The sequence below is a fragment of the Bos grunniens genome, chromosome 1 (genome assembly GCF_055505025.1).
Source record: "Bos grunniens cultivar Pamir isolate PY7600 chromosome 1, Bosgru_T2T1.0, whole genome shotgun sequence".
NCBI classification, from domain to species: Eukaryota; Metazoa; Chordata; class Mammalia; order Artiodactyla; family Bovidae; genus Bos; species Bos grunniens.
Genome location: NC_141165.1, coordinates 6,783,789 through 6,806,356, shown reverse-complemented (window position 1 = coordinate 6,806,356; position 22,568 = coordinate 6,783,789). Strand labels below are relative to the sequence as shown.

At 45.6% G+C, this 22,568-nt stretch overlaps 1 protein-coding gene across 9 annotated transcripts in view; it reads right to left on the bottom strand.

Moving 5' to 3' along the window:
* ERG (ETS transcription factor ERG) overlaps window positions 1-22,568 on the bottom strand; it is a 315,894-nt gene that overhangs the window by 109,874 nt on the left and 183,452 nt on the right. The gene's annotated exons all lie outside the window — the stretch shown is intronic.

Below are 22,568 nucleotides of genomic sequence, written 5' to 3'. Positions count from 1 at the left end.
AAAAAATCTCTTTAAGCCACGTGGCGGTTTGTGGGGCAGATAAAGCAGTTACCCTTAAAGGACCACTGAAAAACAATGGGATTCCTGCCTGTGGGGAAGGTGGTAAGTATGCAGCCCTTATTTTCAGAATAAAAATTAAAACTTGGTGAAATCAAAAACTTAGCTCAACAGTTTTTTTTTTTTTTTCTTTCCTGGAGAAAACTTTGTGACACAAAGTCTCCAACCAACAAAAATATCTGTAGACAATGATAATTTATGCTCTCTTTTCTCAGTGAAATGAATGGCTTTAAGTCAGGTAAATACTACAGGCAATGTACTGGTAAATACTATTTATTGAGCAAGCCCCAGGGGATGGTGAAGGACAGGGAAGCCTGGGGTGCTGCAGTCCATGGGGGTCGCAAAGAGTCGGACGTGACTGAGCGACTGAACAACAAATAGGTGATGTAGGATCTCAACAACCTGAATGGCAAGATCAGAAGGTGGCTGTCATTTACAACAGGTGCCTGTGTGAATCCATGCATCTAACCTGCATGCCACCCTCTTAGGCAGGAGCTATCACAATCCCATTCCAAAGATGTAGACACTGAGGCTCAGCTAATGAAAGAAGCTGCCTAGAGCCCACTGCCAGTAAACACCAGAATTCTAACCCAGCCGCCAGATCCCAAGGGCACGGGTTATGACCACTGAACATAATCAAACAGCCTAGAACTGAAGTAGCTCCAAAGGCATTGTGAAATGCAGGCAATGAAAAAGTATTAAAAACCAACCCAGCCCATGAAAACGGCCAGTGTATCAGAGATGTGATGTAAGAAGGGAAGGCAACCTACATCATTTAACTTTCTCTCCATACCTGTAACTCTGGACTCCTGAAAAGGGTGTCATCCCCATTTCACTGGAAGCCAAGGCGGGCTTCCCCTGTGGCTCAGTGGGTTAAGAATCTGCCTGCAATGCAGGAGACCTGGGTTCGATCCCTGGGTTGGGAAAATCCCCTGGAGAAGGAAAAGGCTACCCATTGCAGGATTCTGGCCTGGAGAATGGCACAGACTGTATATATTCCATGGGGGTCTCCAAGAGTCGGACACAACTGAGCGACTTTCACACCATGGCCAAGGCATTCCCATCTCTTCACACCTAACACAGAGGGACCTGGGACAAGACTGAACCTGACCTCAGCTGAAGCAGGTGGACCTCTCCTTTAGGCAGAATGCTTCTCTTTCTCGGAGAAATCACAAGAGTCAGCCTTTCCACAGCTCACCCCAGGGAGAACCAGCCACTGTGGGTACGAGGCTCTCTGCCCCCAAGCTGCACAAGTAGGGTCGCGAGCTTCAGAGCGCCAAGCCTGGCTCTGCCCCAGGGTCTTCGCCCACGCTCAGCCCACGACACTTCCCTGGGACAGCCAGCCTTGTCCTCACACTGCCTTCGGATCTCTGCCCGACAGCCTCCCCCAACGTCTCGTCCAGACCGGAGCCCCCCAGCCCTGCCACCACACACTCTCCCCTGTGTGTCGCCCCCTCCCCTCTCCAGCCGCACCATCACTGTCCCGCACTGCCCTACCTGCCAGGCCACCCCCCAGCCCCACTGGACAGAGAACTCCACGAGAGCCTGCCCGTCCTGCATCCTGCACCCCGAGCATCCACACTCCACGGCTCAGCGGCTCATCAGGATACACGGAAAAGTTGATTCCTACCAGCCAAACCCAAAGGGATAAGAAGACTACGTCCTCTTGCCATGCTCTTCGTGGAATCTCTCCGGACAAACCAAATGGCCCTGAAGTTACTTGTCACAATAAAACAAAAGCCTGCCTACTGCTTTTAGGCACACACATGAGGACGGTACCTGCGGGCTCTCAGAAATTAAACAGAAGCTTGAGATGTGCACAGGAATTAAAGTGTCCAGTGCCAGAGAATTCAGCGTGGACACCGCAAACAGAACCCCTCATCGCCTAGGTGGGGCTGAAGAATGCAGATGTGATCGCCGTACCATTGTTTTTTACATCTCTGGCAGTGAACAAAGCCCTAAGTGTCACTGGGCATCTTAGGAGCAAGGGCCTGCTGGGAGGGAACAGCTGCAAGGGCTTTGCGCCTTTGCATCAGCGTAAGGGGTCCGACGGTCCCCAGTGTTTCCGAGCGCTTGGCCTTCGTAACACCCCTGAAATGCGTTCTCCTAAAGATGTTCCCTGAGATAGGACACCACTCTGCATTGTTTCAGCGCATACCAGCACGAATATCCCAGGGCAATCCACCCTTCTTTTAACGGCCGATGACAGCTCCAATGGCTGGGCAAAAATCAGTTGAAGGAAAGGGAAGTCTTGTCGGAAATGAGATTAATCTTGTAACGAGTGTTCAGCCCTGATAACCCATCTGGGCACACAACTGCTTCAACTGGAGAGCTATTAACCTTCACCCGGCAAGCTCTGGCCAACCGTTATAAACATTAAAGAGACAGAGTCCTTCCCCCCTCCTCGTAGACTAAACAACCAGATTTGAAATCCACCTAAACGGCCTCTTTTCTGCAGATGTGTGGTGATGACGAAGTCTGGGGCAGGGGGTGCGGGGGGCAGGTGGGTCACGGCTGTGCCGATAACTCAGGTAATTAACTTTGGCCTTGGTTTGCTCAAATGGAGGTTATTAGCGTGAAACATCATTTGGGACAATTTTCAATAAAATTACTAGCTAGAGGGAAGTTGGAGAGAGTTGATTTCAGGCAGGAACACACACGCTGCTAGTAGAAACACAACTTGAGTATTTTCTTGTCTCCCGCTTTTCTATTTCTTTTATTCAACAGGAGGGATAGGTGCACAGAGCTGGCTGCTGTCTTGCAGTCAGTTCCTCCCTTCCAACCACGGCGGGCATTTGCCTGAGAGAGGCAGCTTGTGGTCACTGAAAAGAGATTTTTCTTTTTATCTGAGAAGTTATTAGCTTTCATGTGGAGCAAACCTGTGATCTTGCCTTTATCAGCAAATGCTGTAACCGATTGAGTTAACCAAGCTGCCCCACGTAAATCCGTGAGTGGTTGAGGTGGCTCAGATGGCTAAAAAATCCACCTACCAATGCAGGAGACCTGGTTTCAATCCCTGTCTTGGGAAGATCCCCTGGAGAAGGGAATGGCTACCCACTCCAGTATTCTTGCCTGGAGAATCCCAAGGACAGAGGAGCCTGGTGGGCTATAGTCCATGGGCTCACAAAGAGTCGGACACAACTGAGCAACTAACACTTTCACTTCAATTCTGGACATTAACCACCTACAACTGAAAATAACTTTCACGACACTTTCAAGACACACTCCGAGGTCATTTAACTTATTGCTCAGCCCATAGCCCTCTTTAGCATCAGTTTATACAGAGCCATTGGGTTATCTATATCCAAGACAATAACAATGAACAGACAAAGGAGAAGCCCTCTGAATCTTAGAACCGATGACAAACCCACCTGGATGCATCATATACCCCACATATGGCATTTAAAGAAGGAAAATATTTAAGTGCATGTATTAAGTAGTAGGAAGGACAGATGTTCTATGTAACTAACCCCTCCACTGAGCCAAGTTATTTCAGTCATGTCTCTTTTCAACCTTACGGACTGAAGCCCACCGGGCTCCTCTGCCCATGAAATGCTCCAGGCAAGGATACTGGAGTGGGTTGCCCTGTCCTTCTCCAGGGGATCTTCCCAACCCAGGGATCGACCCCAAGTCTCTTACATCTCTTGCACTGGCAGGGGGTGCTTTACCACTAGTGCCACCTGGGAAGCCCAACCTCTCCACTAGTGTGACTGTAACTCAGACTTTTTTTTAAGTGAAAAAGAAAAGGAAAAAAGGAAAAGATTCACTTAGCATGTTCTAAGTAAACGTATCTCCCCCAAGATTTTCATCCAGTCTTCATGTGACCAAAGACAGCTCTCAGAATAGTTCACCCTAACAGGGCATCCTATCTCTCCTTTGAACCAAGTTTCTCTTTTTTCCAGAAGGTAGGTCACAAGTGCCAGGCCTCAGGGTTGGGTCTGCATGTACCCAGCAAGGCTGTACCTCCAGGGTGTATCTCGCTCCAGCTGGTCTCTAGTAACAGCATGAGAGAGGGACACGGTAGAGGGTACACGTCATACAAGGAAGTCACTGCAAGGAGGACAAAACGTCCTGGCCTCAGGGTCTTGCCTTCAGGCTTTGCACTTACTTGCTTCACACATTGCCTTCACCTGCCATGAGTGGGTAAGATCACAGGGCAGGAGGAGTGAGGCAAGCAAGCACACCAACTCCTGCATTGCAGGGATGCAGACCATCCCTGTATTTGCAGCCAAGTTGATGCCAGCAGGGGATCCCATTGTCCAATTCTCCCAGCCACCCTGGGAGCTTCTGGCAAGGTGGAGATGGGCTACAGTCACTTGAGCTGGTCAGCTTTTCAGCCTGGAGTAACCACTCTGTGTACTTGAAGTAGACCAGGTCACACACTAACAGCATGACCTAAGTCTCCCAATTGGTCTTGATTTAAATTCTCATTTCTTTCCCAAGAAAATCTTGCAAGAGCCTTCAATGTCCATGATAAGATGAAGCTCAGTTTCACTTAGGGTCAGATCCATTTCATATGATGTAACAGCAGGATATTCAGAGGGTAGATCTTGCTTCTGGTTCCAAATCCTTTACGTATATAACCTCAGCAGATAGACAGAGACAGAAAAGAAACCATAGCACCTGAGAGTCAGCTTATGATGCCATTTTATGTCTTAGAGGAGGGCAGGTTCAACTCAAGGACATATGACAAAAGCCACATGAATCATTTTTTTCTAACATGCAAACAGCACACTCATCCATCAGTCTAGACTGGGTAGGCAGGATGAGGGTGACTGGCTAACTCAGTGCCCACGTGACGCTGATGGCTGGCGTGGGCTGCCCTAACCTTGGCACATTTCTTGACATTTACCAAGTAAAACGATGAGATCAGGGAAACCACAACTTCAAACCCGGTATCTTGTGAAACTGAAACAGAGTAAACACTTGCCTGACAGTGATTTTTGTTTTGATCATCAGACTTGATTGAACCACGGGGCGATTGACATCCATGCTGTGGAGTCATATATTTTTTTCAGTGAAACAAATTGCATTTACCCATTCCAAACTGGTATGGACACTTGACTGATTTCTACCTAAGCATGAATGTAAGAATCCCAGCGCTTCAGTTGTAGGCTTTACCACTGAGTAAACCTCTCCTGGTAGGCAGGCAACATGCAGAAGAGAAGATCCACCTTGAAACCTGATTTGTCGCCTTCCTACCTAAAGAGTGGCCCCCAAACCCACCTGAACTTCATAATGTGATCTTATTGGGAAATAGGATCTTTCCAGATATAAGTAAGGATACAGATGAGATTGGACTCGATTAGCAAAGACCCTAAATCCAAGGAGACCAAGAAGTACAGACAGAGACTCAAATAAGGTGATGTCAAGACAGAGGCAGAGATGAACACGACATAGCTATATTTCCAGGAAGGTAAGGATTGTGGACGACCGCCCAGAGCTGGATCAGAGGCATGGAATGGATTCTTTCACAGAGCTCTCAGAACCAGCCCTGGGACATCTTGATTTTGGACTTCAGGTCTCCTGAACTCCAAGACAATACATTTCTGTATTTTAAACCCTTGCTGCTGCTGCTGCTAAGTCGCTTCAGTCGTGTCCGACTCTGTGCGACCCCATAGACGGCAGCCCACCAGGCTCCTCCGTCCCTGGGATACTCCAGGCAAGAACACTGGAGTGGGTTGCCGTTTCCTCCTCCAATGCATGAAAGTGAAAAGTGAAAGTGAAGGTGCTCAGTCGTGTCCGACTCTTAGCGACCCCATGGACCGTGGCCCACCAGGCTCCTCCGTCCATGGGATTTTCCAGGCAAGAGTCCCTAGTTTGTGGTTATTTCCATGGAAACCCTAGAACACTAACACACTACATGTAGATACTGTTTTTAACAAACTTTTTGCCATTTCAAGGTGTTACACCGCCCATTAATTGCCTTATAGGGTTAGGACAGCTTCCAAAAGGGCTTCAAGGTTAACTCCCAGCTTGCAGCAACCAGACAGCTTAAATTTTTCAGAACAAAATTACTTTTGCAAAATTTTCCATATAAACTCCTTTGTCTGACCATGCCCTGATTTTCACGCTTGGGAAAATGTGTCTCTTGTACCACTTGCGGGGAAAATGTCTGATTTACATTTTAATTCAAGTCTTGATGATACGGGGGGCAGGGCGTGTTTTAACAAACATCTTTAAATCTCTCAATATTTGTTTGAAAAGAAAGTTACAAGTTGAAGAAAAAAAAAAAAACAGAAAAAATTTAATTTAATTAGGTAAATTAAAACCTAATTTCTTTAGTATGTTTTTCCAGCCAACATTTATGGGCAAATTTGTCAAGTTATGATAGAAGTAGAGTGATTTACAATGCTGTGTTAGTGTCAGATGCACAGCAAAGTGATTCAGTTGTACATGTATACATACACCTACTATTCTTTTTCAGATTCTTTTCCATTACAAGATATTGAATATAGTTCCCCAAGCAACAGATTAGATCTTTGTTGTTTATCTTTGCTGTTTTATCTGTTTTATATACCTGTGCTGTGCTTAGCTGCTCAGTCACGTGCGACCCTTTGTGACCCATAAACTGTAGCCCGCCAGGCTTCTCTGTCTGTGGGATTCTCCAGGCAAGAACACTGGAGTGGGTTGTCATTTCCTACTCCAGGGCATCTTCCCAACCCAGGGATCAAACCTGCGCCTCCTGTGTCTCCTGCTTTGGCAGGTGGATTCTTTACCGCTGAGCCGCCTGGGAAGCCACTTGATATATACTCTTTTACAAACAAAATCCTAGTTCTCTTTGGCATTCCTTTCAATTATCCTAAAGACAATGAGGAATTTCCTGACCCAATGGATAAATGGGTTGAGAAACACTGGACTCCTCACTGGTCAATCAAGTTTCTTCCAACATTCTGAACTTCAAAATAAAAGCTGTTTCCTTCTCTTCAACTCCTTCAAAACTAGACTGTAGTGTTTGCTAGGACAGAGACCAAGCCAGACTTCTTCTAATCATGTAAACTGCCAAAGACATGCTGCCCTCAGGGAAGGATTTTAGCACCCCCTTGGTCATTTATTCTTGTGTTCATTCATTCAGCAAATATTTATGAGTCAGTACTTTATGTGCTAGACAGTCGAGAAACAGCAGTGAGCCAAATTCTTAAGATGGAAAAATTACTAGGTTGGAAGTTCATTTTAAAAATCTTACCAAGATAACCAAATTCTGTACGTTCTAGGAAAGATCAAATGTTCTTTGGCTTACATATAATACTTGGACCTGTAAAGCTCATCGCATTAAGAATACATTAGCTAAACTTGAAATTTCAGTATGGAATCCAACTTTATTACCTGGCTTAGATAAACTGGTTGTTAATTGGTATTAAAGTTAATCTTTCTCGTAAAGCAGATTATCTTGCAATTGAATACAAAGAACTTATTAGCTATTTATGAAAATTTCCCCACATCACATCCATGGCACAGGTCAAGTATGTAATGATTACGGTGCTGGAAGAACCACCTGACTCACCAGTGAAGACGGAAACCCTGAGTATGAACCGTCGTAGCTCAGTTGGGTAAGAGTCTACCTGCAGTGCAGGAGACCCGGGTTCGATCCCTGGGTCAGGCAAGGTCCCCTGGAGAAAGAAATGGCAACCCACTCCAGTATTCTTGCTTGGAAAATCTCATGGACACAGGAGCCTGGTGGGCGGCAGTCCACGGGGTCGCAAGGAGTCAGGCACGATTGAGCAACTAACGCTTAAAACACTTAGTATGAACCGTACATAGGAAATCAGCACACCTGTTTAAGGAATCAAGTTACAGCTTCAACGAAATCTCTAAAGAGTAACTGTAGTTAACAGAAGAAGAAAAACAAATGGTGCCCATCCTAATCCATTAAACACAACTTTCTACGACTGTGTGCCCAGGAGGGGTATTTGCCCAGTAGATTGTAAGAACTGAACATGTAGATGAGCTGGTGCAAACCTTGGAGAGACACCAGTAGGTGCTGCCACTCAGCAAAAGTGAAATTGCTGCTTGGTTTTGCCTTAATCAGACCAGTGTCATGTAACAAAATGCAGGATCTGGGAACTGTATTTCTGCTTCCAGTTTTCACTTGGAAGCACCTCCAACCATGCCCCGGAACAGACACATGCATTTAAAGGACATGTGCTCACAAATATTCAAAATCCCACTATGTCCTGGGCAACCCACATAATCTTCCCACCTTCCCAAGCCCAAGAAGGTTCCTTAAGATAATACACGCTTATTGTCTAACATCAGGCATTCAAACTGGACACAGGAGTATGCAAGGCATTGGTCCCAAGACATAGTAATAATGTTGTCTTCTGATCAAGAGGTACAACTTGCTTCCTAACCTCTAGGAGGCAATTAACACAATGCTTTGTATTCGGGTCAGACTCTTTGGGACGCTATGGACTGTAGCCTGCTAGGTTCCTCTGCCCATGGGGTTTCCTAGGCAAGAATACTGCAGTGCGTTGCCATTTCCTTCTTCAGGGGCTCTTCCCGACCCAGGAATCAAACCCTCATCTCCTACATCTCCTGCATTGGCCAGCTGACTCTTTACAACTGAGCCACCAGGGACGCCAATAACTGCTCACTGAATTAAATGAATTAATCCTCTATGGCGTTATCACCTCACTAATTAATGCACGCATTCATGCATTTATCATCCAGGCAGATATTCATTTACTTATTCAACAGACAGTATTACCAGGCACAGTCCGCACAGATAAAAGATTACACGGCACCAGCCATGTAACTTAGGGTACAGAGGGCCAAACTTTAACAAGCAGAGTTTGAGGGTTTCTGTTCTTCAATGAGGTTCCATAGATTCCTAATCATGAACACCAACTGGCAATTCAGTAGATGTCTGCTGCTGCTGCTGCTGCTGCTAAGTCGCTTCAGTCATGTCCAACTCTGTGCGACCCCATAGACGGCAGCCCACCAGGCTTCCCCGTCCCTGGGATTCTCCAAGCAAGAACACTGGAGTGGGTTGCCATTTCCTTCTCCAATCAGTAGAGGTCTATTTTCCTCTAAAGAATGTGTCAGCCAAAGCAGTCGGTTTTGAAAGAGCATTGGACTCCTTTCATACTAGGACCACTCCAGAGACCAGCTGTGGCCCCTCACTACAGAAACACTCATTCATTCAACCATTCGTTCACTGGCACAGGCCAGAGGAAAGGAGAGGGAGGAGACAGTAGCATCTTATAGCCCTCCAGCGTGGTTTTCTCTTTGGATCCTCAAAACTACTGAACTTCTGAGTTCAGCTGCTGAAAGATTGGTTAATATTTTGCTTGTACTCCTAAATGGACTGACAACAGTGACTCTATTATATTTATTCTACTGTCCTCAAAGGAATGGTATGAGAAAGAAACCGATAACAGGGAGGGAAGTACTTTCACCTCTTCAGAAGAAGCTACAAATATTCAAAGATGAACAGCACAAACATAATCAAGAACTGATTACTTCAAACAAAGCAAGATACAACAGTACACTAAATAATAAGAATGAGACTAGGATTAATAACCAAAAAGAGCTCACACCGATTTGCACACAAAACACACCGTTCAAACACAAGCTAAGCTACTGTAGTCGTGTCTGACTCTTTGTGACCCCATGGACTGTAGCCCGCCAGGCCCCTCTGTCCATGGGGATTCTCCAGGCAAGAATACTGGAGTGAGTTGCCATGCCCTCCTCCAGGGGAATCTTCCTGACCCAGGGATTGAACCCACATCTCTTAGTCTCCAGGACTGGCGAGCGGGTTCTTGACCACTAGCGCCACCTGAGAAGCATGACCGTATTAAGCTGTTGGATCCTCGAACCAGCACCAAGAAGGGTGTTTCCAGCACTGCTGAATCCACTCTACAGATACGGAAACTGAGGCACAGGAACGTGGTGTGCCCTTGCTACGGCATACTGGAACAAGGGTGTGCCCCGGCCGTCTGGCTCTGCTTTGTAATAAGACACTGGGTCCTCAGGAAGGGATATGGGGCTTTAACCTCTAGGAGGGGATTCAGCCGCTAATCCTCTTTTCTTCACTAACCTGGATAAAAGAGGGAGGGTAAAAAGGACTATTTAAATGAGTTTAATTTCTCCAATTCGTTATTAGTTTTAAAGAATATGTCTGTGTGCATGGAAAAAAGACAAAAGAAGACAAAAAAGAAAAAAAATCTTCAAAAGACCCCTGATGCGTAACAGCAGGTCTTCCCTGGTGGCTCAGACAGTAAAGAATCTGCCTGCAATGGGGGAAACCCAGGTTCGATCCCTGGGTCAGGAAGATTCCTCTGGAGAAACAAATGGGAACCCACTCCGGTATTCTTGCTTGGAGAAGCCCATGGACAGAGGAGCCTGGCGGGCTACAGTCCGTGGGGTCACACAGAGTTGGACATGACTGATGCGATGAATTTAACTTCCTTTTCTAAACTCCTCCAGTGATTGCTTTGGAAATGGGGAAAAAGAACGAAGGCTTTTATCATTATTGTGTTGTTTAAAAGATATGTTATGCAGTGGGTCTATTACACCTGTATTCAGGCTGAAGAAAGCAAAAGAGAACCAACCGCCACTGTCAGGCAGGCAGTGGTGACTGTCAGAGAGGAGGTCAAGGATGAGTCTACCAGCTCTGCACCAGCACCACACAACCACAATTCCCATGGTGCCGGAACCGACACAGACTCAGGAGCTCGGAGAAGTCATTTTGTAAAAAATAAGCAGAAGTGGCAGGGAGGCAGCAACTGGAAGGAAACACGTTGGGAGATGCGTCTGGGAGTTTCACTAAAAGGCAACAAAACTTCACAGTGAGGGTGGAGGGGGAACAAATGCAGAGGAAGAAAGATCTTCATTCAGACAGGAGGTTCCTGAGACAGTAACCACGTCGTCCAACAAGATGAGCAAAAGCACACAAACAAGGGGGTCTCGAAAAGAAAAATATCACTGGGGGCAATTTCACGTCAATCCCAGCAAAATATGAGTATTGAGGGACTGTGTGAATAAAATCACTGGAGTACGCTGAGCACCAAAGAACTGATGCTTTTGAACTGTGGTGTTGCAGAAGACTCTTGAGAGTCCCCTGGACTGCAAGGAGATCCAACCAGTCCATCCTAAAGGAAATCAGTCCTGAATATTCATTGGAAGGACTGATGTTGAAGCTGAAACTCCAATACTTTGGCCACCTTATGCGAAGAACTGACTCATTGGAAAAGACCCTGATGCTTGGAAAGATTGAAGGTGGGAGGAGAAGGGGACGACAGAGGATGAGGTGGTTGGATGGCATCACTGACTCAATGGACAAGAGTTTGAGTAAACTCGGGGAGTTGGTGATGGACAGGGAGGCCTGGTGTGCTGCAGTCCATGGGGTCGCAAAGAGTCGGACACAACTGAGTGACTGAACTGAACTGAACTGAACGGAACTGATGTTCATATACTGGCATCTTCATGAAACTGGACTACATGTAACCACGTCTCGCAGCTTCTCAAAGTCATCAGACAAAGTCTCTGCCTCTCCCTGGACAGACACAAACATCTACGGAATACACACTGGACGCAGACTCTAGTGGACACTGTCCTCTTGTCCATTTCAACCCAGGGCTCACAGGCCCCTTCTGATCATCCAAGGAGGCACTGCAGCATGAATGGACCCAACAGTTACCAGCAGCTCAGTTTTCTGATGACTTCAGAGCCCTGCAGGAGATCAGGGTGGAGCTGCGGGTTTCCAAGCTTGGAGTGTGTAAACAGCACTCTCTGGGGTTTTGCCAAGGCTCGAGCTGAGTGGCTTTCAGGTGCTGTTTATTTTGTCTAGTTTATTGTTCAGTGTTTCTGTTTGTTGACTTGATATATTTTTTCCCCGCAAAGGGGCCAAGCTACAGGGACATATCCTGTAGGTGGAAAATGGATGATTCCCTATTGTTCAGTGTTTGTGTGTTGTGGTTTTATTTGCTTTGGTTCAAAGGACCTAAACAATGCATTCACTGGAATTTAGTAACTGGTGTCAATTCAGTACAGAGGACAATCTGTGCGCTGAGATTTCTGAACCCAAATCGGGTGATCTCTGCTTGACTGAAGAAAGAGGAAATCTAAAATGACGTTTACATCTAAATATCCACCCAAAAGAAAACTTCCAATTGAATCTCAAAGAGGCTTATTTGTCAACAAATACAAATACAGACTCATGGACTCATAGCCTGAGAGGACAAACTTACAGTTGCTGGGGGGTAGGGAGCGTTAGAGGGTTTGGGATGGACATGTACACACCGCTACTTTTAAAATGGATAACCAACCAGGACCTACTGCATAGCACAGGGAACTCTGCTCAGTGTTTTGTGGCAGCCTGGATGGGACGGGAGTCTGGGGGGAGAATGGATACATGTGGATGACTGAGTCCCTTGCTACTCACCTGAAGTTATCGTAACATTGTTAATTGGCTGTACTCCAATACAAAATAAAAGGTTAAAAAAAAAAAAACAGACTCATGCATCATAATCTATAATTTCAAGGGGACCCAAGACCCCACAGAGCAGGAGTCCTACTCATAGAAATGTCTAACCTAGCTACACACCTCTTTGTAAAATCCAGGCAACAGACAAGACCAAGGATGAGAAGAAGGACCTAAAGCCATCACCTTGGAAACATCACATTTTCGCCCACTTCACGACACTGGATTCTGACCACAAACCTGCAGCAAGAGGCTCACCCCTCCATGGAGGAGAGAGAATGCACAACACCCACGCCTTCACAGAGGAAGTTTCCATCCGGAGCTCTTTCTGCGTCGCTGAGTCTCTGGTCGGGCTGGCTATCTGTGTAGGAAGTGGACGCAGGAAGTATCTGTCTACAAACCCTTTATCCTCAAGGTAATTGCCACAGCAGCATTTTACTGTTTACCAAAGCAGTAAACATGCGATCTAAAAAAAGATGTTTTCCATCTCCAAAGAACAAGGCTTAAAAAAATATATATGTATGTGTGTGTTTATTTCATAACCAGCTTCCTATCAAAACCGTTGACAATAAGACTGTGTTCCCAAGAGCCAGGGAGTCGGTGGGAACAGCCTTGGGGGTAGAACAGAAGCTTCACTCTCAGGGAGGCCCCCAGAACACAGCCTGGTTTTCTTCCCTGAGATGCTACTCTAGCAAAGTCGATTTTATTTCTCTTCTTCCAGGCTTAACACAGGCTGAAGAGAGCCAGGGTCTTTGGCTGAACAGGTAAAATCAACAAGACTTTCCATGTTAACTCAAACTGGCAGGATGGATAACCCATAAAGTCATGTGTAAAACAGATAACTAGTGGGAATTCTGCTTTATAGCACAGGGAGCTGAGCTCGGGGCTCTCTGATGACCCAGAGGCGTGGAGCAGGGGGTGAAGCGGGAGGGAGGGTCAAGAGAAGAGAGGATATGTAAACATATAGCTGATTCCCGCCTGGAGAGTTCCATGGACAGAGGGCCCTGGCGGGCTACAGTCCATGGGGTCCCAAAGAGTCAGACACGACTGAGCGATTAACACTTTCACTAACACTTTCATAGCTGATCCACTTTGCTGTGCACAGCAAGTAACGCAACATCGTCAAGCAATTACGCACCGTTAAAAACAGAATGACAGACGCAACATCTTCAAGAATTAAAATCTCACTTGTATTTGACATTGGGCCACATTCTTCTTTTACATGCATGCTAAATTGCTTCAGTCGTGTCCGACTCTGCAGCCCATGGCCTGTAGCCCACCAGGCTCCTCTGTCCATGGGATTCTCCAGACAAGAAAACTGGAGAGGGTTACCATTTCCTCCTGCAGGGGATCTTCCCAACCCAGCGAGGTAGGCAGGATCTTTACCACTAGTGCCACCTGGGAAGCCCTCTTATTTTATATGTGGATATGAATATGCTTCTAGCGCTAGGAGGTCACATAAGAAGAAGTTAAAGGCAGAACTCAAATGTGGACACACGGCTGCGGCTTTTGATCACCTGGTCAACCTTGTCTCTATTTGTTTACCCTGGATGAAAAGCTTGAGAGCCTGCACTGTCCCAGGTTTCCTGGGATGACAGACAAACCTGGGTAAATGGAAGCAGGTCCAGGGAGAACCCCTGAGCACTGAAGATGTTTTGGGGGGAGGGCCTCTCCACGGTTACTGCTTAATGTTTTAAAAAGCACCTGTTGGGTTGTTAACAAGAGCAGAGAGGAAGAAAGAGGACAGAAGGAGCGTTGAGTGTGAGATGGACTGAGAGAAGCAGAGGGCAGCAAGACCCCCGAGCAGGGGTCTCCAGGGCCAGCCAGATGCACAGAGGCTCCGGCCGCCTCCACAGCAAGCACCTCCTGGCATCGTTTTAGGTCCCGCTCCGACGCAAAGTACTGGGAATAACTGAGCACCCACTGCCCTGGAAGAGTCTTTATTTCTTAATCAAATGAAAAGAACACATGCATCAGAGGAAAACTGGCCACATTAAGAAAAAAAAAAGAATTCACTACCTGTTATAAATTGGAAAACAAAAAAATCTTTATGGATTTCCTGAGTTTGGTCCTAGAAGGAAAACTGATGTGACTCTAGTGAAGAATGAAACTAGCTAACAAGCAGTAGGGGCCTCAAGGACCATTCCAGCTCGGTTCATCTCCGCAGGAGCCCTGTGAAGTGGAAAGCCTGGTGGCTCCCTCTGACGGAGGGAGGCACCCAGAGGAGGTGAGGGGAGGGACCTGTCCAGGGAGAAACGCCCAGAGCCCACTCCTGTGCTCCCGAGAAGGGGCGGACTCCGGGCCAGGCGCCTTCCCTGCGGAGGCCCCGCAGCGCCCCACCAGGCCGGCCTCTCTCCACTTCCCTCGCCAGCCTTCACAGCGATGCCTCCCTTTCCTCGTCCGTGCGATAAGACCAATCCTTTCCCCACAAAGTCTATTTTAAGAATGAAGAAATGAGAGTATCAGGGGCCTCCCTGGGCGTAAGATAAGCACGGGTCGGCTCCATTCACCTTCACGCTGCTGACACTCCTGTGAACAGAAGGTGACACCTCCTGACAACACAGATCCCAGGGGGACTTCGCAGTATAAAACCACATAGTAATTTATATATATATAAAATTTATATATTTTTTTAACTTGGAGCAACGTCTTAGGAAATCTACCTCACGTTGAGACATAAACTAATTATGTTGACAAATTCTCAAGTGTTGTTTCAACAGCTTCCTCTTCCTCAAAGGTGAGCATCGGACGCCTCCAGTTAACTTGAAAAACTAAAACTCAACAGGGTCCAATGGGATTCAGAGGGACTAGGATGGTGAAGCTGCTACTGGCCTAGGATTTGAATTAATGAACTTGGGGGCCTGTGGAGGGAGGTGGTTGGGAGGGAAAGCTCTTCGGTTTTGGACTCTATTTCTATCCTTGTTAAATGGAAAAAAAAAAAAATTGATGTGCTATCCTATAATTTTATAACAGGAGGAGAGATGTTAAATCTTCAAGGTTGAATGATTTAAAAGCCATTGTGTTAAGACTCAGGAGTGCAAATTCTTTGCAGGATGTACTAGAAATGCTCTTTGTTTTACACTCCAGAAACTGACATGCATTGTCTTGAACAAAGTCACTTGAAGTAACAGCCCTGATGTTCATGTTATGATTGGATTATGATGTGGCTTTAAAAATAAATAATTTCGCTTGGCCTTGGCATTTCTTTTCTAAATGTCTCAGCACTTATCTGTGCTGAACAGCAGATTACGTTTTTTTCTTCCCAGAGTCCAATTCCATGAACTCCCCTATGGAAAGACTTGGTAAGGCCTGATGGAAAACTCAGGAGACGCAGGCGAGGAAGTTGATACTTGGGGTGAGGAAACGATCTGGAATCTGGAACCACGGCCCCTTGGATGTCGCCAAATATGGAAAGAATTCTTGTCACCAAGCACAGAATTGGGTGTTAGAGTTTTAGCTCTTGGATTTGCTAGTCCTTTATCTTAATCAGCCAACAAGAGCATAATAACTGTCGCCTATGGGGTTTTCTCACTCAAGACTGGTAACATAAATGAGCCAACTATGGTAATTTTCATTATTTAACGTATATCCTTTTTTTCTCTTTCTTTTTTATTTTAAAATTTTATGAAAGTGTGATATATTTACAGGAGACATATCACTATATCCTTTCATATATTGTGTTTTTTTCCTGCAAAGTAATTTAACGTTAAGAGCTAAGGCAAATACTAGGGGAAAAAAAAAAAAAAGATCATATGGTGATAAATAGAGGGGAAACAGATTTGTGTGCCTGGAGCACGTTTCCCAGCCTCTCTCTAATCCTCCATCCTTATCTGGACAAAAAGCACCAGGATGCAGGCTGCAGTGAGCATCTCATGAGATAATGTGAGCGCCCAGCACAGCTGTCATAAGGATGATATTAATCTGGATTATGAATTCCAGATACAACACCTACCTTTGAAAAACTCTTTTTTAACTTTTTATTTTATATCAGAGTATAGCTGATGAATGTTGTGGTAGTTTCAGAAGGACAGTGGAGGGACTCAGCCATACATATAAATGTATCCATTCTCACCCAAACCCCACTCCCATCCAGGCTGCCACATAACACTGAACAGAGTTCCCTGTGCTACACAGTAGATCCTTGTTGGTTATCCGTAATATAGAAGTGGGTACATATCCACCCCACACTCCCTAACGATCCCTTCCCCCATTCTTCTCCCCTGACAAGCATAATTTAAGTGTCTTTTCTACGCTTTTTTCAACACAAATTCTATTTAATTTGTATTTAAACTAGGAAAAATATCTTTATAGCAATACATCTATTTAAAATCTGCAACAATGATTATCTTCCTGATACTTTAACTCTCTCTTTATGACCTTAAAGGATTTTAATCAATATTTATTTTTTCAACAAACATTGACTGAACCCCTACAAAAAAAAAGAGATGGGCAGACAGATCACAAAAAGAAGGTTCTGTGGTTTACATAGGTAGACACAGAGTCACACTCCCAAACACAAGCAGAGCTGGGAGGCATGCTGGCAAGAGAGAAAATGAGGCAGGAGAGAGGAGACAGAATGAGGAATGATCTTTGGCTTTATACGACACACCTCAGCTGCGTGCGACAGGGAAGGAAAGCGTGAACAAGAAGAAGACCCAGAGGTCACAGGGGCCATTGCTTGAAACAGGTTCACAGCAAAAGAAGTGTGATGAAACACCCTTATTACTGGAATTAAAATGAGATTCCATTTTTGCCTGTTACAATGGCAAAGCTTCAAAGAGTGAAATATTCAGAGTTGTTCTGAGTGCAGTGGAAATAGTCTCATATATGACCATAAGTGGGAACTGGCACAACCCTTTTAGAGAATGAAGTGGTCATTTTTTAACAACTGTGGCAGAGCCTTTAAATATATATATATACACACACACACACATACATATATATATACACATATACACACATATCACTTGGTCCAATAAGTCCTTTTCTAAGCACTAATAGTAATAAAATAAATTTTAAAAAATTATATAGAGGGTGCATTGCAATGTAAGTAGTGAAAAACTGAAAGCAATATTATTTCCTACAATAGGATGGGTCAGGAAATTCCCCTGGAGAAGGAATAGGCTACCTACTCCAGTATTCTCGGGCTTCCCTGGTGGCTCAGACAGTAAAGAATCCACCTGTCAAGCAGGAGATCTGGGTTCAATCCCTGGGTTGGGGAGATCCCCTGAAGGAGGTTATGACAGCCCACTCCAGTGCTCTTGCCTGGAGAACCCCCATGGACACAGAAGCCTGGCAGGCTGCAATGCACGGGGTCACATAGGAGCTGGACATGACTGAGTGACTAAGCACGCAGCACACGGCAGGATACTGGTTATACAAACCATAATACTTATTTTAGATGGAATATAACTAAGCATACAAATTACACTTTCCAAAAGATGTTTGTGACGTGGGGAAATGTGTGTCAAACGACGTTCACTGAGAGAAGCAGGACGGTCAGGGAGACGGAAGGACAGACAGAAACAGAGTAGGAAGACACACCGAATGCTGGGGATCTTCCCTGGCTGGCTGGGCCCAGGAGCGGTTTATACTGACTTTGCAACGATTCCTTTTTTCATTTTCTCTATAGTGAAGCTGTTTTATGACCGTAATTTGCACAAAACAAGACATGCGTTTTTCAAAATAAATGAAAATAATTTAAGGGAAACAACAATGGAAGGATGCAACGGTCAGAAGCGAGAGGCTCTGCAGGCCTCCGCCCTCCTCAGCCACGGAGCAAACAGCTTCCACCCTCAGAGCAGGACTAACTCAAGCCTCTGAACAGCCAGGCCGTGAGGCACCCCCGGACGTTCTCTCTGCCCTGGTGTTCGGAACCTGCCGGGTTGCACCCTTATATCCAAGGACTCCTAGAGCTGCCCTGGCCTGTCTCCTCTGGCTCCCATGTGCCCTTCCCTGCCTGGGAGGCTGGAACAGTGACCTGTGGAAGCGACCCGCCCTTTTCCTTGTCTTGGTGAGCCTCTGGAGCTCACAACGGGAGCCGGGCGATGGGGTACACAGACTTCAGAGCAGCGCCAGGAAGACAAGGCAAGTTCACCAGCAAAGCTGAGACGTAGATCACCTCATAGCATCTGCCTGAGCAGTTACTGGAGCTCTGCTGTCCTGGACTCACATCAGAACAGGCATTAGGATTCCACGTTACAATCCCACCTTACAGGGGAGGAAGCGGAGCTCAGGGCCCTGGCGCAGGGTCACGGGACTGGGAGGGACTCAAAGGCAGGGGTGTCTGTGCCACAAAGCATCAGAAACCTCAGGGGCAATCTGAAAGAGTCCCCGGTGAAGAGAAGAGCTGTTCCCCATGCATTTGGGGTCCCCGATGCATTTGAGGCCGTCCCTTAGCCCAAGAAAAGATCCCGCCGGAGCGGACGTGCCCTCACCACTGGGAAGGCCTGAAGACAGTCTTGGTCAGGCCCTCTTCTCGGAAGGTCTTACAGTCAGAGAAGCTCTCATCCTGGCTTTCCCACAGCCTCTTGTACCGTGATGCTCTTCCGTGCCAGCTGTTAGAGCAATCCATCTGCCAAGTTACTGGGGTGCCAAGGGGTCCAAGACGTACAGCTTTGGGTCTCTCCTTCCTACATAAGGAGCCTTACTCTGGAGGTCTAAACACAGAAGTCATCTTTTCCTGAAAGCACCGGGGATGCTGTTTCACTTATTTATTTTATTCGTATTTGTACGAACAGTTTTTCAACTTTCCTGGTGGCTCAGATGGTAAAGAACCTGCCTGCAACGTAGGAGACCCGGGTTCAATCCCAGGGTTGGGAAGATCCCCTGGAGAAGGGAATGGTTATTACCCACTCCAGTATTCTTGCCTGGAGAATCCCCATGGACAAAGAAGCCTGGTGGGGCTACAGTCCATGGGGTCACAAAGAGTCAGACATGACTGAGCAACTAACACACACACACATGGTTTTTTAAGAGATATAAACAAGTGTATGTATGTGTGTAGGGGGGGGAGAGATTTAAACAAAGATCTGTTTTGTAAAAAAAAAAAAAAAAGAAAGAATCACTTTAAACAAAAGATGGATAATTAAGAAATGGTTCGGGAGACTGAACAACAACAAAGAAACGGTGCAGACTTCCAGAATGTTCTCTGAGAGCACTGTAGTCCCCCATAAAGGGGATCATGAGAAGAATAACCCCCAAATTCTATCCTTTCCAATTCCCTTTCCCATGGCCACTGAGGCAGCATGCCCAGGAGGGCAAACAGTGTCCAGAGCCACCCACGGACACGAGCACAAGTCATTTTAAGATTGTTCAGTCATTGTTAAGTCATGTCTGACTCTTTGCGACCCCGTGGACTGCAAGCACGCCAGGCTCCCCCGTCCTCTACCACCTCCTGGAGTTTGTTTAAACTCATGTCCATTCAGCTGGTGACGCCATCCAACCAGCTCTTTTTAAGATCACGGCCGGTAATTCTACTTTCAGGCCAGTGCTCTGGGAATACAACCTTGACTTAGTGGGGCAGCAGTATTTTACTTTCTAATACTTCCATTGTCACTGACTGCTAAAGTAGCAAGAGATAAAACAATTCAAATTTCACTTAAGCCAATGAACTGTTGAAAAGTCAGATGCCCCAGGGCTGTTCAACTCCTTCGTCATATCCCTCAAAATACTATATATGAAGGAGACCAGCTTCCTTCGTATGACCCCGAGGTTTTACACAAGTTTGCTTCACACCTGATAGCAAATACTCAGCAAATGCCTGCTCTGCGCAAGGCACAAAATACATAGAAGAAGTTTTATGCTTTTAAACTTTCTTTTTTTCTTTTTTTAACTGAAGTACAGTTGATGTACACTATTGTAAGTTACTAGAGTACAATATAGTGATTCCCAATGTTTAAAGGTTCTATTACATTTCCAGGGCTTCCCAGGTGGCTCAGTGGTAAAGAATTCTGCCTGCCAATGTAGAAGACTCAGTCCTTGGGAAGATCCCCTGAAGAAGGGAATGACAACCCACTCCAGGATCCTTGCCTGGAGAATCCCATGGGCAGAGGAGCCAGGTGGGCTACAGTCCATGGGGTCGCAAAAGAAACCAGACATGACTGAGCAACTACACACCAACTCCATCCGCAGTTATTAGAAAATACTGGCTATAACCCTAGGGGTATGCACATGGCCTTGTAGTTTGTTTTATGTGGAATAGCTTACCCTCTTCACCACGCTCCTCTGGCACCCCTCCCCTCCTTTCCCCATTGGGAACCATCAGTTTGCTCTCTCCGCCTGTGAGTTTGCTTTTTCGCTTGTTCCTGTCGTTACCTTCACTAGTCTGTTGCATTCTTTAGAGTCCACATACAAGTGATACCACAGTGATCATCCAAACCCCCAACTTCTGTCAAATCAAAGAGAGGAACTTCTGGAAACAACTCACAGGGACAGGAGTCGCCTTCTCCCTCCACAAGCCTTGCTAGGAACTTTCCATCTCCTGTCTGGTTCCAAGATGCTCTCCACTCACAGCTGAAACTGGGCCCCTAGTTGCCACACGGGTGATAAAGGAAAGCCCCCACAACTCCTCCTGAAAGACTAAAGACCTTTACACTCTAGGATCGGGGGCTGTAACCTGTGGCTCCCTGGACCACCCAAGGACAGAAGTAGATTACAACAGAATTGCTTCCCCTGTCACTCTGTGTATGGCCTTTCCTGCACTTAAAAGCATTATCCTGAGAAGCCACTGCAGGCTTCATCAGACTCCCCAGTGGCCCAAGACATAACAAAGGATCAGCAAAGTCTTTGGGAGACTGGATTAAAAAATCCTAACTGAAGCAAAATCAAGTTCCAAGGCTAACAACTAGCTCCTTGGAGTCAGTAAGCAAAGGCAGTGCTGTCTTGTAGAGAAGGCAGGAAGGGGGTGTTAAGGACCCCCAGTATTGTCAGGTGGCTCAGAAGCCCTGGAAGCACCAAAACTGACTGAGGAATTGCATGTAAGGGCTTCAGTTTTGATGCTTCTATACGTTTCTATTAGAGCTCTTAATCTGATCTTAAAATTCCCGGACCTTTAAGCAGAAATGGATACATTCACATAAACTCCCAAAATTCTTTTAAAATTCCCATGGAAACACTCTGTTCCCATTTCCAAAATATGAAGGGAAAGTGGGGCTGAGGATCATAAAGACAGGACACAAACACTGAGCTTTTCAAAGTGCCTCATAGGGTCTTATTCAAGAACAAAAAAATAAAAAAGAAATCCACTCAGACACAGAGGAACAACTTCAATTCTGTGCATCTGATACCTGATCAACTAATTGATTTTATTTACTGAAACAACAAAAAGCAGAGAGCATTTGGGACTGGCAATTGCCCATACGACAAACTGTTTCCTAATTCCGACAGACAGCCACGGCCTTAATGTTCCCTATGCTAATTTGAGCTTTGCGCTAACATAATTAAAACTGTAGTCAACAGACTCGGGCCGCCTTTTTTCCACTCTATAAACAAGTCTGTAAAATCATCGCATTACTTTACCCAGGAAGCCTAGCAGAACATGTCTTAAAGGAAGTTACCTATAAAGAGGGTCTATTTTATTTTAACAGAGAATTAAAAAGGGTCCACTCGAAGTCATTTTGAAAGTTTACTTAAGCTATAGACAATATAAAGAGAATGCAGTGTAATCAAACGTTAAAATAAGCAGAATGTCCTGGATAAGTGTAACTGTTGCCAAAATTCATTGTGAAAAATCACAAAGACATTGAAGCTTTGAAAATATCTTCATCTCTTAGAAATGTATACTTTAAACAATCACACATTTGTATTGTATGCAAAACACACCCCACACTCTAAAAGATGGACTGTTACTTCAATGTCCTTTGATACACTGATTTTCTGAAACACACACATAACTGTACCCAACCTATTCAAAATTTACAAAGAACATTAGACTCAGCTGCTATGAAATATGGACATGAAAAAGGGTGAAAATAAGAATTAAAAAGGTAGCATTTGAGGTTATAAAATCAAACAATTTCTGCTCACATTGCTGAAAGTAGAGCATGTCAAACCCTAGATCTTAAGATTTCTTTCTACATCATTATAT